The following is a 19,577-nucleotide window of genomic DNA, read 5'->3' as shown; positions in this document are numbered from 1 at the left end:
AGAATATCTACTGATTGATACGGTGTGCATATATGATATCTATCTATCTATCTATACTGTATAAAATATGGTGATGTTTTGAGTAGCTATACCATTTTTATTGCTATGAGTGAAGAATAACTATATTACTCATGGCTTTAGCCAAAAGAGCATGTTCTCAGAGAAGTGTTTAAACCCGTGGGTAATATTTGACTGCTATTGCCCTTGAATCCAGTCAGTGGACCAAATCCTGAAATTTTTACTTTGTCTTTATTTACCTAAGCAAAACTCCCAAATGCATGTACAGTGTGTTTATTACTTACCTGGGTTGCCAGCCACTGATGTTATCCTCTTAGCTCGTCAGTAATTTTTGGTGCCCAGAATCACTTCCCTTAGGGCAGCTCCCATTTACATACAGCTGACCTTGACCCTAAAGGCTGTTGCAGCAGCAGCCCCCTTAGGGACACTTCAGCCATATCCTTTTCCCCCCAGCAAATCCCACTCCCTCCTCATGACAGGGGATGGCATGGATAGACATGCAGAAGCCAGTGTGCTGGCCTTACACTGCCAGAGGATTCCTTTTCACGCAGGGAATCATCCACCTGCTACTCAAGCTGATTTTATTACCAAAGTGGCACAAAGTAGCCTTTAAAAGGTCAAAGATCGACTCTGTATCTTACTGTCAGTCACTTTATTGAGCCACTAGGCAATAATTTCAACCTAAAGGGTCCTAGCTGTGCATATTCAAGTGTCATATATTACTGCATGTCTAACACCCAATTTGTATTTGCAAATACTGTACAGACTTTATGTGCATAAACTGTAGTTTCTTCGAAAATATGGCCCCGTGATTTGGTGTTTAGTCCACACGTGCTGGAAAGAGGTTGATATGAACTTAAGGCCAATTAACCTGCCTGGAGGGTGGGCTTGGCCTAATTAAAAATAAAGCCCAGCTGTGGGAGAGCAAGGATATTTTGCATTAAAAACTGGGTGATCCCAGTCAGGAGGAGGAGACCCAGAGGAGAGGAGGTAGAGAGCAGCAGCCTGAAAGAAGGATGGGAAGAGCAGAGGTGAGCTGGGTGCTTGACTGGAGATAGGGGCTTTGAGGCGCTGTAGCTTGCCTGAAACCCTGAGTGAGAGGAAGAGTGTGCTGGTCTGTGGGGTTGGTCCCCACAGAAGCCTGTGGTAAGAAAGGAGGACAGCCTAGAGCAGCAGAGGCATGCTGCAATGAGGTGGCGCCAGCTGAACCCAGTTAGGCTGGAAGTTTGGTTTATATACGTTTCTGTTGGATATAGGAAAAAGGACTTGGTGGCCCCAGAAGGGGTGGGATTCTGCAGAGTGGTCTGGCTGGAGGGCCAGGACACTCTTATGGACGGACTTGGCCAAAGAACAGTGGGGGAAACTGAGGCCATATCTACACTACAGGCTGTGGTCGATGCAAGTTATGTCGGAGTAAAGCTGTTGCAGTTAGTCTGTTGTTCCTGTGTGTGCATATTTGACCACATGTGTTGGCGCTGCAGGTACACAACAGGATGCAAAGTGCAGTGTACCAGAGGAAGGTATCCCAGTGTGCCACTCCCCTCTGCCCAGCACAGTGCCTTTTGGGAAATTTTTGCAATGCACTGTGGGGCAGAAACAAGTCACTCAGACATGGCTGGAAGCAAGGGGTCAAGTTCCCATCATGCAACTTTCTCCATCCATGATGCTTTTTTTTAAATCCCACAAACCCACATGGCACTTTTTGCTGTTCTCCATCTGTAACAGAAGCATGAAGCCTGCAGGGCTCTTCCGTATTGTCTTGAGTGTTGCAAACACGGGACAAATGATCTTCCAGTATTTGCAGAGCCTCAGGAAGAACCAGAACAATGGAAGACATGATGATTTATTTGATCCTGATATTGTGAAAACCAGTTCAAGATTGTTGGTTGAATTCTTGGAACAGCTGCAGATGGCAAAGCACCGCTTCTGGGCCTGAAAAATGAGCATTGACTTGTGGGATTGCATCATAATGCAGGTTTGGGACGATCAACAGGAGCAGCAGAACTTTTGGATGCAAAAAGGCCACATTCCTGGATCTGTATGCCAAGCTTTCCCCAGCCCTCTGATGCAAGGGACACTGGAATAAGAGCTGCACTGACACTTGAGAAGCGAGTGGTGATCACACTCTGGAAATTTGCCATGCTGGTTTTCTACTGGTCAGTGTAAAATTATTTCAGAGTTGGAAAATCCACAGAAGGGGCTGTTTCCATGCAAATTTGTAGGGCCATTAATTGTGTCCTGCTATGCAGAACATTGACTCTCGGCAATGTGCAGAAAGTAGTGGATGGATTTGCAGCAATGGGGTTCCCAAACTGCGGTGGGTGATAGACAACATACATATCCCTATTTTGACACCAACCCATCTTGTCACAAAGTACATCAACCAAAAAGGCTACTTTTCTATGGTTATGCAAGTGTTGGTGGATCACCAGGACGCTTCACCAGTATCAGTGCTGGCTAGTCAGGGAAGATGCATGACACTGACATATCCAAGAGCACAGGACTGTTCAGAAAGCTGCAAGCAGGGACAATATCTCCCAACTGGCAGATCACCATTGGTGAAGCTGAAAAGCCAGTAGTGATCCAGGGGGACCCAGCCTACCCCTTGCTCCCTTGTCTCATGAAGACATGCACTGGTCTCCTTGACAACACCAAGGAAAGACTACTGCCTAAACAGGTGCTGAATGAGAGCTGGATGTGCTTTTGGTAGATTAAAGGGATGCTGGTGCTGTTTACTTTCAAGATTGAATCTCAGTGAGAAAAACATCCCAGTGGTTATAGTTCCCTATTGAGCCCTGCATAATATCTGTGACACAAAGGGGAGAAAGTTGCCACTGGGGTGGAGGGCAGGAGTGGAGTGGCTGTCTTCTGAGTTTGAAGTCAGGCACAAGGGCCATTAGAAGAGCTCTATGTGGATCTATATGACTGAGGGAAGCCTTGAAAGAGCACTTTAATGGTTAGCCATAGTAATGTGGTATGGTGGACTGTGCTCTACCGAGCCCTGAAGTTTAGGGGTCTGTAGGAATTGAGTGGTGTTTGGTGTACATTTATACTTATTACACAGTGTTTTTCACTGAACCTATGAGTTCTGTGGTCCTATACAGTTAAGGTAGTAGGCATTTTGAGTATCACTAAGCATTCTGAGGTATGTGTTATGAAGTAATAAAGATGAATTTATTTCCAAAAAATAGAAATTTATTGCATACCAAAAGCAATCCAAAAAGTGCAATTAAAAATACAAGACAAACTTCTAAAATAAACTAACAGAACAGAACTTTAAAATTAGAAAAGAAGAAAACATTCCTGTCAATTTCAGTCCATTTTGGCTATACATACATCATCTGTGGCTCTTACAGCTCAGTGTAAGTGAAGCTGCAGTTGTCTTTACTGTCATTACAGATGTGGAGTGGTAGGGATCAGGTTGCAGCCCACGATGTCACAGAATATTGCAGTGCGTAGAGAGCTGTTAAAAGGGAGTTCTCCATTGACTGCAAAGGGAGTGAGCCTATGACTGTTGGACCTGTAGGTCCACAAGAATGTGCAGTATTTGTGTTTGCTTCCTGAGAAGCCCCATTATGTCCAGGTGCAACTTGCTCTTTTTTTCTTGCTGGGACTCCTGGGCCTTTCCCCAGTCCACTCTCGCCTTTTCCAGGTGGTCTGCCATATTCACCCTCTGTTCATGGTCCAATGAAGCATGGACTCGTAGGATCTTGCTGAACAAGTCGTCCCTAATCCACTTCTTTCTCATTTTCATCAGGGTCACACATTCTGTGAGTGTGGAGGGGGGACCCGTCAAGGCCATAATGGCAGCATCTACAGATAAAACAGACAAATTTATCATTCTGTTTACAGTTAAAACGGAGAGCAAAAGAGAATTTTCCAAACTCCCTTCCCTTATTCTGATTAGGGTTTTAAATAAGACATGCTTATTGATGCTCCAGTTTTGGAGTCCACACCCCAGAGCAATGTAGTTAAGCCTTGTAGATGGCTCTAGGTTGATGGAAGAATTTTTCCATCGATCTAGCTACCACCTCTCTGGGAGGTGGAGTACCTATACTGATGGGAGAATTCCTCCTGTCAGCATAGGTAGTGTCTACACTGAAGCACTACTGTGGTGTAGCAGCAGCTGTGCCACTGTAGCATTTTAAGTGTAGACAAGTCCTGAGTACTATTTTCCACAGATGGTGGTGATTTTAGCTGATATTTCACTCCTGAGGGTCACAAAGTCACATAGAGCACAGCTGCTGATGATGTCCCAAAGCCACCTGGCCCGCATGACACTAGCCTGTTCACTGCAATTGTGCCTGACTGAGTGGAGTGGGAAGGTGTCCTACTGCAGAGAATGAAATAAAGCAGCCATCCCTAGAAACCTTTGGGAGACAACTGTGGAGTATCTCATGAAAGTTTCATTGCAATCTCTCAGGAGGATACAAGGGACATCTATGTACATAAACAAACTGTTCTCCATTTCTTCTACTCCCACCACTATAGGGTAATGAAAAGGGATAACAACTGTACCTCTGTACTGGTATCCCTTCTCATCTGAGTAAAACAATGAAAAGTTATTATCTCTGTCTTGCTAACTTGAGGCTAGGCTGGGCACTGTCTTTATATTTAAACATTGTAAGGAAAAATGTATATACACGCTTACCTTCAGTTTCTTTCCCTTCAGCGGGCTCATCCATGCTTGTCTGGTGGGACTGGCTAGACTGCAGCAGAGTCTGAAAAAGATTCTGGCTCTCGGCATAGCTGCCCCCTGCTGCATGTCCCACCCTGCCCACTGTTCATGACAGAGTTCTGTGTCTTTGGCTCCTAGGAGGTATCCACGGTATTCTCTGGGAGATCTACGGTTGCGCTCTGTCGTCATATGCCTACCACAGTTCCTTTGCTTTCATGCAGTGCTACTGATCCCTGTTGTATTCCTGCATCCCCTATGCAGTCTCTTCATAGATGCCCACATTCCTACAACTGGTCCATAACTGTACTTCCACAGCCTCTTTTCCCCATTGGTCCAGGTGATCCAATACTTTCGATTTGCTCCAGACAGGAGCGTGTCTAGTGCATGGAACTGGCATGGTCAGTTGACCAGTTGCACACAAGGGAGAGATGCTAGGTGCGCTCACCAACCTGGGAAATCAGGAAAAGGCAGCTAAAGGAGAGGAAAGAGGGTGGCTTCTATTTTCCATGATCCCTTCATAATTGGGACCATAGTGTCACTATTGGACATTGTGGGACACCTTCTGGAAGATTGTTAGGGTTGACATAGGTCACAGAGTGTCTATACTCCATGCTGCATTGACTTCAGTAAGTTGATCCCAGTTCAGCGCTGTTCAGTGAGGTGGTGTTACTGCGTCATTGCAATGGGGCACTTACGTTACAGATAAATTTGAGTGTAAACACATGCACAGATAGGTCAATGCAAGGCGACTTATGTCAACCTAGCTTTGTAGTGTAGACCAGGCCTAGGGTGAAAGTGCTGCAACGCCACATTCAGCGATAAGGGAGTGTGTTGGAGCAGCAACTTTGCTACAGGCCCACATAATTCTGTCTGGAGACACCAAGGAGTATGGAAAGAAAGAACAGGAGTACAGTGAATTGTTCTCTTAGGGGCTGATCCAACTCCCATTAAAACCAAAGGGCACTTTCCCATTGACTTCTATGGGAGTTGGGACTTATTGAGACTTTAATATAAGTGTAAATAAGAGAGTAGACAACCTTCTGTTTAATTCCAGAGGAAAACGTTTACAGTCTTCAAGCCTTAAAATCTAACCTTCCTATGGAGGCATTTCTCACTGTACAGAGGGTATTCCACTGAATTTCCATTTTAAAATATGCCAGCACAGAGGACTTGTAGATAGGTTCTGCCCCCCCCCCCGACCCTCCAGTATTATAGGGCACAGTTCAGCAAGGGACTTCAGCACATGCCTAAATTCAAGCATGATTGAAGTCAAAGGGACTAATCACAGGCTTTAAGTTAGGCATGTGCTTAAGTATAATCAGAACATTAATGATCTTAGTCTCTCAGTTTGTCATGAATGACAGTTAGTTAACTATCTTAGGGACCAGTTTAAAATGACATTAAAAATTGTAAATACTGCTAAATCAACAGCCAGTTATGTACGTTTCTAAAAATGCTATCCATATAAAATCATTGTCTTAATTTAATTATAAGGTGAAAGTGTTATCAGTATTTTTTTAAGTTATTACTGTACCATCCTATTTCTGAATAATAGAAAAGTGTACATTTGCACATAATTGTGTATTTCTTTCAGTTTTGTATTGGAAAAAATTGGTAGCCCTTTAAAACAAAGTATAACATTGGCAGTTAGTAGTGTTTCAATTTCAGTGCACTCACCCATTATCGGATTTTGTTCTGCTAATGGGTTTATCATCGTGATAATTGTTTGTTTTTGATGCAGTTCTTTTGGAATTTATATATTTTTTTCTATTGTTTATTTAGGATAACAAATTCTGTGGCATTGAAGCTTTATATATCGAGTTGTGAGAAGTCAGTTGCTATAGTTTTGGTTATCTATCTCTTGTTTAAAATTCCGATCTTCTGATTCACTGTGCAGTTTTTTAATACAAGCGCTCAGCTCTTTCACAGAGTGAAATTACTGATTCATATCTTTATCAGTTTATCAAGGCCTGTTTTACTTACAGATGAGGTCTGAATATAGCATCAACCTGATAGGTTTATTACTCTAAAAAGTGAACGCTATGTTGCTCCATCCAACGAACTGAATAGCATAATAATTTTGCAACCTCCAGACAAACATGATATTATCCATACTATCAAGATCATAGATATTGCATATATTTTCCTTTGAGAGACAGGAAAGGACAGAACACTGTATTCACAGAAGCATCTTTGGTCTCTTCAAGATATTTTGAAATATATTTGATGTAAGCAATTTGAATTCATATTCCGCTTAATCATTTTTTATAATTTACATTGACATTTCAGGTCTCTGTTAGTTTTCAAAGGAAAGGATTGTGCTTGAATGACTAACGTGTAATCTCACATGAGCTCCAGGAGCAGGTGTTTTTCAGCCTCTGTGGCTATGTCTATACTACCATTTATGTCGGTATAACTTATGTCGCTCAACCTGGTGTCAACAGAGCTATCAGTGGGAGAGCTTCTCCTACCGAAATTGCTACCACTGCTCCTGGATTAATTAAGTTGATGGGAGAGCCCTCTCCCATCAGCTTAGAGTGGCTACATTAGAGAGCTTACCGCGGCGTGGTTGCATCGGTGCACACTTAGCCATAGCCTGTATCATGTAGGCTTGGAAACAGAGGGAATAACCCTATTCACATCTAAGTTTGCTAATACTTATTTGAAAAGTGTGCTGTAAAGATTAGTAAACAAAACAACCTAGTGAACCTTGAGAGGCTCTAGATTTTGCACATTTCTTGAAGTATTTTTGGAGGTTTGAAATATTCACAAAACTGGTCTGAGTCTTTTTCCTGTAATTTTTGTATATATTATTCCTCACAGGTGATTCAGTTTAAAAAAAATGTTTTCTAGTCGAAAGGCAGCCTTTGCTATCTATGTGTAAAAGAGGAACCCCCACAAGCCCTCCCCTAAAAGTGAGGAGAGTTCAACTGCATGGCATTCACGGTATGCCATGTGTATTTCCATTAGAATATTTCTTCCTTGCCATTTGTATTTGTTTTTCACTGGCTCTCTCTGCTCCATATTCTCTGTGTATAACGTTCATTCTTTTCTGAGCACAGGCAGAACCAATTATTCATAGAATATGGCAGTTGGATAGACATCATATCTGACATCATGTATCAAGATGTGGCAGGACAGATGGGTTGGTTGACTGGCTGGCTGACTTTCCTGAGGAGGCATTTCATTCCTCCACCAGACTATAGATAGGTCCAACCAAACCCCAGATCTGCACACTCCTAAGATTTGGGGAAATGTGTATCTCAATTCAAATCTGAAACGTGCAGCTCTGGCCAATCACATACGTTCCATAGTGTATGAGCAAAATGAGATCGGTGTTAATTCTTGAGATAGTTATGCGTTAGTATTCTCTGTTGTAATGAGGAAAAATATCTAGTGAAACTTTTTTTTACTCATTTGGAGGACCTGGGCTGCCATTGACTAGTCCTGCTAAACTCTACTGAGCATGTGGATTGGTTTGGAGCACTGTCAGTTATCCTTTCAAAAGCCAGCAGCGGGTGGTGGCAGCTTCATATTCTTCTTGTCTCCCAGACTCTCAATCTCAGTCTCTCTCTCCTCTTCTGCTCTCTTGTCCTTATCTTGTTAAGTTCCAATACTTTTTTTCTCTATAACATCACCTAAATCTCCTCTTTTCTTCATGATCTACAGTGCTAAAATTAAAAGGAGTACTTGTGGCACCTTAGAGACTAACCAATTTATTTGAGCATAAGCTTTCGTGAGCTACAGCTCACTTTATCCACATTCTTATCTTATTAACTTGACTCTGATGACTGTCTCTGGCCTCCCTCTTATCACCTCTCCCCACTTACAAACTGTTTCTGACACAATTTTGCTCTCCCATCACTCTGACAACATCGTCCCATCCTACCTCCTTGAATCCCATTATTATGTTCCTGTCTGTTACCACAGTCAGTCTCTCTGTCCTCCACTTTTAAGTTTCTACCTTATATTGCACCCATCTACATGTCTGCTGTCGCTTTCCACTTCACCCACCCTCACTCTTGAGGTTCTTCCTAATCATCTGACCTTACCCATCCCCTTGTCTCTCTTTTGCACTTATGCCCCCAATACCAGAAATATTCTGTTGCTGCTTGTCTGCCAATCACCCTCTTTCCTCCTTTAAATATCTCCTAAAGCTTCTCCTCAATAATTCCCCACATCCTTCTTCTCCTTATCTATTGTTCCATGCCTTCTCTTACCTCTCTTAGATCATAAGCTCTTTGGGGCAGGGAACATGTCTGACTGTATCTAATATATCATGTTGTATGCATAGGCCCAACTGTCTGTGTGGAGTTATATGGACTTTTTATTTGTGTCTTCAGGATAAATGCTAATATTATTTGTTATTAGGATTGCAATGTATGGCTTTAGCCATTGGACTTGGTTGTCTCAGTATCAGGGAAAAGAGTCTGCACCTTCCAATGGAGCGGGTGTGTGCAGGGAATTAATTAGAGGATTGTCATTTTTTCAATCTCGGGTTGAGGGTATGCCATTCCTGTGGATTAAATATGAACACATCATCTGGGCTGAGTGGAGTAAGTTTGTGGGAGCGTCCTATCTACTTGTGTGAGATATAATGATATCCTAGCTCAGTATCCTGTGGCCATGTTCAAGTGTAGGATATCTAGCCCATGTGCGGCCCAGGAGAAATAAATCTGTATTCTTATGTAGAGCTACAGTATGTTAGTGCAGAAAGACTGGAGGTTCTCCTCTTTTATCAGTTGCCAGGATTTCCAGCCTGTAGGGCTAGCTATGTCATTTATTTCAGTCATATGGCTGCTTTTTCAGATGTTTTATAAAACTCAAAATCCAGACTGGTCTCATTCATGTGAACTTTGTTTATCTTATAAGGAAGAAATGTCTTCACTGTAGTAAAGAATATAATGAGCATCTTTTTATTCATTCATTCATTCAGTACCAATACCATTTGAGTGAATTTTTTTGGACAAGAAGCATAAAGAAATGCATGATAAAACAAGCTTATGCTACAGTAGGTTGTTTTATTCAAAAATATATTTTGTTTATGATGTTGTTTTGAGTATCCATACAGATCACCCTGTTGTAACCTCTAAATACAGTACAACTGTAACACAGAGCATGTCATTGAGGGCACAAGTAATCTAATAACAAAAATGCCTGTGTTACAAAGTTTGAGTTCAAATGTTCAAGAGTGGAATTGGCTGTAATGGTATCTCTGTGGAAAAAAGTAAGCGTGTGGTGAAGTTGGAACCCCAGTGCCAAAGCACAACATATAATTGGGCCTAATTTTTTCCATATGTATCAACAAAAACAGCCCTTGCTTCCATGAGAGATGAAAGCTTCCCTTTTTGTCATATTTTTATATTTTGTATATAATTCTAAACTCTTTGCAATTTGGTAGGCTTTCTAGAAAAAACATATCTGGATTTAGGGGGAGGTGAACTGTCACCTTGGAATCAAGTTTATATTTCGAACAGAACCCCTACCCCTTTTTTGGGGTGTGTTTGCGGGGTGGGAGGACGACATACATATCTTTTTCTTCCTCACCACCAAAACAGGGGTTTTCTAATAGGGTATATATAGTCATTGTGAACTCTCCAAGTGGGAATGGAATAATCCTTTTGTGAATTAATTAAATTAAATGCCTAATTGAAAATAAATAAACTAGTAGAATTTGTATCAAATTTTAACAGAATCAGCAGACTATTTAAATAGACTTGGTGGGGCAGGGGGAAGGCAGTGGTGGTCAATGGGCTTTAAGCCACCTTTCTGTTCCATGGACTCTGGGACTGCGTGGAGACTTGCCTGGCTGTTGTTGTGAGTTGTAGCAGCCTTAGGGGTGCTAGAATGTGTGGTTTGTTTCCTATAGCCTCCATCTGTCCTAGAAAATATTTGTAGCGTGGTGCACTCCAAACAGACTTCTTGAGCTGCTATTTTTCTCTGTGTTATATGATAGCTGCTGTATCAGAAGTCATTCACAGAATAGGGAGGGGAATATACAGTTTATCCCCCTCAAATCCAGCTAGAGGTCCTGGAAGCCTGTCCCTATGTGCCGCCACCATTGATCGCTAAAACACTGCTGTGGAAGGCTTGTAAAAGGCACTGAATCCTCAGTAAGATTCCAGGCTAGGGAGTAGTGAGGTGAGGAAAGCTCTTTTGCCTTCCTCCTGCTCCAGCCCAGCTAGGAAAGCATTCTGTGGACACAGAGGGCTGGTCTTCACTACATTGTTAGATTGACATTCCCTGCATTAGGCTGAATTTAGAACGTGCGTGTCTACACTACAGAACCCTTCCTACCGACCTACAGGGCTTTTAAAATCAATGCCTGTACTCCACCTCAATGAGAGCAGTAGCACTAGATTCGACCTTCCTGGGTTGAATTAGGGATAGTGTAGACACAGCACAATGCATTTCGACTTGTTTGGCCTCTGGGAGGTGTCCCAGAGTGTTCCAATGTGTCCGTTCTGGATAGCACTTTCAGCTCCACTGCACTTCAGCCGGGTAAACAGGGAAAGCCCTGGGAACTTTTGAATTTCATTTGACCAGCGTGGAGAGCTCACCACCACAGCTGACCATGGCTGCCCAGGTACGCAAATGCGCTCCAGGGTGAAGCATACAGGAGACACTGGATCTGACTGCTGTGTGGGGAGAGGAGTCTGTGCAGGCAGAGCTCTGAACCAGCAGAAGAAATGCTGACTCTATGCCAAAATCACACAGGCCACAGGGGGAAAAAGGCTACACCAGGGACACACAGCAGTGCCATGTGAAAATAAAGGAGCTCAGGCAAGCATACCAGAAGACAAGGGAGGTGAACAGTTGTTCTGGTGCTGAGCCACAGACATGCTGTTTCTATGAGCAGCTGCATGTAATTCTAGGCGGGGACCCCACCAGTACCCCAACACTCTCCCCGGGGGACCTGGGCGGCCACAGGAAACAACAAGGAGGGCATTGTTGATGATGCTGAGGAGGAGAATGCGCAGTAGGCAAGCAGAGGATCCATTCTCCCTGACAGCCAGGACCTTTTCCTAACTCTGGAGCCAATCCTTTCCCAGGACCCCCTGGTGCTGGACTGTGATGGCGGGGAAGGCACTTCTGGTGAGTGCACGCTTGTAATAACGCTACAGGGGTTAAATGCAATTGTGGTTCATGTTTAATTTGAGGTAAACAATTGGGATACAGTGGCGGCCAGTGCAGCCACGCAAAGGGTGCTCCCCGGAAAAGCCTGTTCATGTGCCAAGGGTTGCCACACTAAAAAATGTTCCCGGATGTGCCCTCACACTGCCTACCCTTTCATGTGTGCTTACCGTGCCTGCCTGCAGACTGAAATCTGTGGCCTCGCACTCTGCCATGTGTTGTACCTTACTGGCAGGCTCTTCTTATAAAACACAAAATTTGGCCGAGTACCTCAGGGAATGTATTTACTGCTGTGAATTGTTTCATTCATTGCAACAGTTAACATTTTGTTTTCAACAATGTAGGCTTTTCCTTGCAGCTGCAACATTTTCTCTGGGTGCTTCCTCCACTCCAGCACAAAGACTGTCCCAGATTAGAAGGCGAAAAAAGTGGACAAAGGAAGACATGTTCTGTGATTTGATGCGTTCCTCTGAGGCTGACAGGGCCCAGCTGATTGCATGGAGGCTCACAGAGAGCATGCGCTCTTAAGAGGGCAGGAAAGCAAGCAGGGAACAAGAGCGTAACATGCAAGAGAAGATGTTGCGGCTTATGGGGGAGAAAACAGACATGTTGAGGCATCTGGTTGAGGTACAGGAAAGGCAGCTAGACCTTAGAGTCCCTGTGCACCCTGTGATGAACCAGCTACCCTCCTCACCAAGTTCCATATCCTCCTCTCCCAGACGTTCTAGAATGCGCGGGGGGGGGGGGGGAAGCTTCGGTATCCCTTGAACTCAACTCCAGGGGATGGTTCATGGAGCAGAAAGCTCTTATTCCCCCAGCTTTGATTGCTAGACAGTGCAATTGTAATAAGCTATGTGTCCTTGCTCTTCGCTCCCTGTGTTATCAGGCCCTTATCTGGTTATCATTGCTATTCATTGCTGTCTCTGTTCAGTGTGTGTTAGCATAATAAAAATGCATGCATTGAGTACAAGAGGCTCTTTATTCACTGTGCACACTGTGGTTGGTGAGGCTTTAGTTTACAGGGCAGTGCATGCAAAAAAGGGGGCAGGTTAGTAAGGAACAACACACAGAACTGTCACATCAGTGTTGGATCATTCATGAAACTGGTTTTCAAAGCCTCTCAGAGACGTAATGCGCCTCGATGTGCTCTTCTTATTGCCTTGGTGTCTGGCTGCTCATAATTGGCAGCCAGGCAACCTGCTTCAGCCCCCCACCCCACCAGAAACTTTTCCCCCTTACTTTCACAGATATTATGTAGAACACAGCAAGCAGCAACAACAATAGGAATATTGCTTTTGCTGAGGTCTAACCTAGTGAGTAAACTGTGCCAGCATCCCTTTAGACATCCAAAGGCACGTTCTACCACCATTCTGCACTTGCTCAGCCTATGGTTGAACTGCTCCTTACTGCTGTCCAGGATGCTGGTGTACAGCTTTATGAGCCCGGGAGCAAGGGGTAGGCTGGGTCCCCGAGGATAATTATTGGCATTTCAACATCACCAACAGTAATTTTCTGGTTGGGAAGAAAGTTCCTTCTTGCAGCTTTCTGAAGAGACCAGAGTTCCTAAAGATGCGAGCGTCATGTACCTTTTCTGACCATCCCATGTTGATGTTGGTGGAACGGCCCCTGTTATCCACTAGCGCCTGCAACACCATTGAGAAGTAGCCCTTCTGGTTTTATGTACTCTTTGGCAAGGTGGTCTGGTGCCAAGATAGGGATGTGCATTCTGTCTATCGCCCCACCACAGTTAGGGAACCTCATCATGGCAAAGCCATCCAGTATGTCCTGCACATTTCTCAGAGTCACTACCCTTCTTAGCAGAAGTGAATTGATTGCCCTGGCTACTTGGATCACAGCAGCTCTCACGGTAGATTTACCCACTCCAAACTGATTCCCGACTGACCAGCAGCAATTTGGTGTTGCAAGCTTCCACAGGGCTATCGCCACTCGCTTCTCAACTGTCAGAGAAGGTCTCATTTTGGTATTTCTGCGCTTCGGGGCTAGGGAAAGCAATTCGCAAAGTTCCATGAAAGTGGCCTTATGCATTCAAAAGTTATGCAGCCACTGCTCCTCATCCCATACCTGCATCATGGTGTGGTCCCACCAGTCTGTGCTTGTTTCCCTGACCCAGAAGCAGCATTCCACAGTGTCAACAAACCCAGCTGCCACTGCCAGTATGTGCAAATTGCTCTGTTCCATGGCTTCCAGTACAGCTATTTGCGTAGCATCACATTCTTCCATGCGGCTGCTCCTGGGTAGGCTCTGCAAATACTCCAGGATGATGCGCGAGGTGTTTGTCACGCTCACAACAACAGCGTACAGCTGAGCGGGATCCATGCTTGCTGTGCTGTGGTGTCTGCATGAGTAACCCAGGCTTAGGCACAGAAATGATTGTTTGCTGTTGCTTTCAGGAAGGGAGGGAGGGAGGGAGGAGCCAAGTGCATCATGAGAGGCTGACAATATGAATCCAAAACACCTCACGAAAATGTTTTTGTCCCATCAGGCATTGGGAGCCTAACCCAGAATTCCAGTTGGCAGCAGGAACGATGGGATAGCTGCCCACAATGCATCAGTCCGTGAGTCGATGCTATCCACGGTAGTGGGGATGCCCTCCACCGACGGAATGTGCATAGTGGGGACATACACCATCAATTTTGTTAAATCGGAGGCTACAGGTTGACTTTAATAAATTCGACCTAATTTCGTAGTGTAGACAACTCCTGAGTGACCCCAGCTGCCAACTCGCACCAGTGGCGGCAGCTCGCTTCCAGGGACATATTTGAAATGGGTCAGCTACCCCAGAAGCAGGAGTCACTATCCAAGGAACAGGGAGGTGAGTGTTCACAGCCTCCAGTAGTATTCTTTTCATCTTGTTCACTGTTCCTCTGATATCACTTGCTCCCAGGGGAGAGCTGAGACTATTGCCTCATCTTTTCATCTTTACTGGATCCAGTCCAAATGTACTGCACAGAGGGCTAAAAATCCCCATACCACCACCTCAGCCACACAGGACCAGGACCCTAGAGGTGAAGAAGCGGACCTGCCTCCCACTTCAGATCAGAGATGCTATTTGAACTGCTGTACTAGCTGCAAAGTCCGTTGTGCCAGCTCAGTACTAGTTCACACCACCAGGCAACTCGTCACCCCAGAACTACCTCCCACACCCTCATAGAATCATAGAAATGTAGGACTGGAAGGGACCTCAGTAGGTCATCTAGTCCAGTCCCAGGCACTGAAGGCAGGATTAGGTAATAACTAGTCCATCCCTGACAGGTGTTTGTGTAACCTGTTCTTAGAAACCTCCAGTAACCATATCTGATTAAATTCACCCGCATACCCTGCATTTCACCAGCTGATTAACTCTCTGCTATCACTTGTTTAATTGCCACCCATTGATTTTACATGCTCACATTGCCCCACCATGCCACCTGAATTTGTCCTCCAGTTCCTTGCCTCCACCCTTTACTCTCTTTCTCTCCCTTTCACTTATACTGCCATCACTTTTCCCTATTTCTTCTACTTTCCTTTATATGATCCCCTTCCACTGTCTCTAGCTCCACTGTTTGGGTGTCTCATGCATTGAACCTTGTCTAAGATTATATTGTAAGATCTTTGACACAAAGTTACTGGGTGAAATCCTGGGCCCCATTTAAGTCAATGGGAGTTTTGCAATTGACTTCACTAAGGCCAAGATTTTACCCCCTATCTCTTCTTTGTCTTTAAAGCCCCTTCCATGCTTTTGGGTGCTATCTAAATACAATTTTAGTTATTGTATACTGATCTTGTACTACACTGGTGGACTGCTTAAGAAAGAATAATCTACATCTAGTTCATGTTAGCATCACCGTATAGTCTGATGATGGCCACTGTAGACTTAAAAGAACATTCATAAATGTACATATTGCCATGATTACCAAGATTTTAGAATGTCCAAAATGCAGTACAAGATGAATAACAAACATCAGATGTTTGCACAGTTAACTCGATAGAAGTCAAGGAAATAATGTTTAGTAGCAACTTGTAACAAAGAGTTCATATTTTTATATTGATGGAAAATGGCACAAAGATGCCCTTAAACCAGCTCAATATTTGTATTAGTAAGTAACCAAAACTGTGTGTCAAAGTACTCACACACATACTAATCACTTGCATTTGTAACTGCTTCCTCTGTCTTCCTGGCAAAATATCAGCATTAGGAAATTGTGACTAATGGTAAGATGAAAGAACACTGGAACACTTATCTTAACAGGCACTGTATCAATAAGATCTTTAGAGGTGCCAAATTAAAAATTAAATATGGTTTGATTACCCCAAACAAGATAGGGTATGAATGAAGCAGGTGAGTTCTGTGAAATGAAGTGAAAGTGACAAAAAGGCTCCAACAGAGTTTGGTTTTATTACTTATTATTTTTATTGCATTTGTTAGGAACATGCACAGCATATATACTAATTTCTTAGGGACAGAATCAATCGAGTGCATGTGCAATGCATAAGGGGGGGCAGGAAGTCTTTACAATGTTGATCTGTTTTGATTTTTGGATATTTTTACTCTTTTTAAAATCTAATGTTCCTGGATAAAATTTTCATCTCTTTGTTTCCTTGTTTAAAGATAATGGGCTTTTTGTGTTGTTTTTGTGTTTAATAATTAGTTATGGCGTCGGATTGTATGAGAATTCCTCTGTTGTTTGGGCAGCATGACAGTCTGTTGTGTCCGGAGGATTTTTTTTTCCATGCAAATGGCTTTTGAGAATGGCAGCATTTCAGGATTGTGAAACTGCGGCTGATGATAATGGTACTGTGATAATTAAACTGTCCGCAGTCTGCCTTTTTCTGAAACTGAGACAAGGTAGTTGTGATTTCATCAAAGGCTTTGGATGAGCTCTGTCAGCAGGGAAGGCAGAAAACTCCCCATCCTGAAGAGTCTCCATTATACCTTTCCTTTGTCGGCTGAATGTTCTGCACATTTCATCTTTGCCCATCTAATAACAAGACTAGTCATCTTCTTGGTATTCTTTGTTGACAGAATTGCCAATTTGTCCTTCTAGTGGTACAATATTGAAATTGGCTCTTGGAGGCATCTTAACCAGCTGTTAACAGGTATAAAAGTCCCAAAGGCAGGAACCACATTCTCCTCGATAGTTGCTTTCTTTGCATAAACTTTTGTCCAAGGAAGCACAATAAACCAAAAGGTGCACTAATATTCAGCACAGGCTAGCAACCAGCATACATACCCATGGTCCCTGGGGGTTATGTCTACACTGCAGCTATGAGGTGTGATTCCCAGCGTGGATAGACAGACTTGTGCTAGTACAGCTTGAGCTAGCATGTTAAATACAGCAGTGTGGATGTTAACTTAAGCTAGCCACCCCAGTTCAGCCCCAACAGGTCAGGCAGGCTTGGACTCACGAGGCCAGCCTGAGCCACCACCTGTGCTGAGACGCCCACACTGCTATTTTTAGTGCACTAAGTCAAGCTGAGCTAGCGCGAGTCTGTCTAACCGTGCAGGGAATCATGTCTTATGTTCTCCCAGCTGCAGTGTAGATACTTGCACTGCTAGCCTGTGCTGAAGCCTGCACCTCCACCGCTACATTGCTACTGTTACCTGTGCTAGTTAGATTAAAGCTAGTATCTGCATGCCTATTTGTGCTACAATCACACCTTCGCTTGCAGAACAGAGCTACAAAAGGCCCTTTTATTGCAGCTGTTGCTTAGCTGCTGTTCTCTCCCTTCCCACCAACTTTTTCCTTTTCTTTCAAGTTTGTCTGCTAAAACAGAGTAGCTGGCTCACGAGATAAGGTCAGGGAGGGCCGATAAATCGAGGCTGATGTAATCATCTTTAAAAATCACCTCTGCTGCCATGCCTACAAAATACTTGACAATTAAGAGAATTAGCGAACCACAACGCTGCTTATCACACTAATTTTTTGATTTCCGTGATTCTGCAGTCACCTAGTTGTGCAACCGTAGATAAGTCACTTAACTTTCTATCAGTGCATCAGATTAGCTGTCTGTAAAATGGATCTATCTTACTTGCCTTGAAAGAGGGGTATTGTAAATGGTTACTTAGTTCATGGGGTGGAGTGACATTTAATTGGTGTGTATTATGTTCTTTGAGTTCTTTGGATGAAAGGCATTCTATAAATCCTGTTTGTATTAAAGTTGAAAAACCTTTGGCACGCTGATTACAATGTACAAATTCAGGTATCAAGAATAAACTGGGGGAAATAACTGTGGCTCTGTGTAGAGGCACATGTTGTTTTAAAAGAGGAAAAATACAGAAAGAGAGGTTACAGCAGAGCAAAAGGACAACCAGAATAATGCAGTGATTCAGGGGTCTGTTACTCAAAATATGCTAGAGGCACTAAGTATGTGTGCTTTGGGAAAGAAGGGGATCTCACTGAGGTAAGAGGGGATCCCACTGAGGTTGACATAGTTCTTAAGGGAATTGAAATAATGGATCCTCTAAGACTATTCTGAGCTAGAGTCAAGAACAAAAATAAGGGGTTACAAACAAGCTTCAGGAAAGGCAGGGTAGCAAAGGAATTCAGGCAGACTTGCTCTTTGGCACAGATGGTTATTAATACTGTGCAGCCTCCAGAATGAAAGTAACAGAGAAGCAACTGATATAAATAGTTTTTGAAAATGCGATGGATGGGTATTTGAAAGAAAATATGTGGCAGACATGTGCTGACTTAAAGGAGGGGACTGTCCTAGAGAGGTCTTCTGGCTTCCTTCCCTACATCCTGCCTTTCTGTGAACAGAGTTGTCTAGACAGATGTTTTGCAGCCCACAGTGGCAAACAGCGAAAGATGTGCCAGATTGTGGTAGAGGCACCATTTGTTTCGGGGCATACACACCAAAGCAGTATATTCTACAACCACCATGGCAATCACACCCATGTTCCACCCTTAAAGTTGCATCTATATAGAACATGCTGTGTCTTGTTCAGCAATGCAGTTTACTAAATGTCATTTTGGTTTAGTGTTTAGGTGGTAATTGATACTTCAAAATTTTTCACTTCACGCACAGCATGATACTATGTGATTGCCCTCTGTTCTTCAAAACAGGAGGCATAAATATCTTCAGTCTATAGTCAATCAGACCAAACATCAATTTGTATATGCAGTTACGCTATGTGTATATATAGAGAACAAAGACTGGGATTTCCTTCCTTTTGATCAAGCCCTCTCCGTCCTCTATAATTACCACACAACATATAGGCACCCAAGCATTACTAAGATTAAAAATGGTTTCCCACATCAGTGCTATGCTACTATAATTATTTTTAAGTTGATGTCATACCCTAAAATGCATTGAAGGAATTTAAACACTCTTGATCTGCACTAAATAGAGTGATGCTGGAATGGAGAAGCCACATGGTCAGTCAGGCACCTACACAGTCTGGTGCCCTGTGGCAGATCATAGGATTTTGTAGTTTTCTTCTTCAGTATTGAACTCAAAGGGAAATAGCAAGCGACAGGCAAATCTCAAAATAACTAAAAGTTTGGTTTACTTAATTTTTCACTGTTTAGGATGTTTTTCCATATTGCTTTGATTTGCAAATCAGGCTGGGAATTTAATGAGAGCAAGCTTTTTCATGAGATTGCTGGAATTTAATTAGCTTGTGTGGCAAACTGTTTGATATGAGTTTTTACATGCTATAACATGATTTTAATAATTGGTGTACTGTGTGTGTGTCTTATAAATATATCTGTCTTCAGCTATGGGGCATATAAATGACCAACCT

At 43.3% G+C, this 19,577-nt stretch overlaps 1 protein-coding gene and 1 pseudogene across 6 annotated transcripts in view; both read left to right on the top strand.

The window, feature by feature from the left end:
* BBS9 (Bardet-Biedl syndrome 9) overlaps positions 1–19,577 on the top strand; it is a 432,945-nt gene that overhangs the window by 378,816 nt on the left and 34,552 nt on the right. The gene's annotated exons all lie outside the window — the stretch shown is intronic.
* LOC141983489 (uncharacterized) lies at positions 11,271–12,598 on the top strand (annotated as a pseudogene).

The sequence above is a fragment of the Natator depressus genome, chromosome 2, assembly GCF_965152275.1.
Source record: "Natator depressus isolate rNatDep1 chromosome 2, rNatDep2.hap1, whole genome shotgun sequence".
Taxonomy (NCBI): domain Eukaryota; kingdom Metazoa; phylum Chordata; order Testudines; family Cheloniidae; genus Natator; species Natator depressus.
Note: the sequence above shows the minus strand (reverse complement) of the source record. Positions and strands in the feature narration are given on the sequence as shown.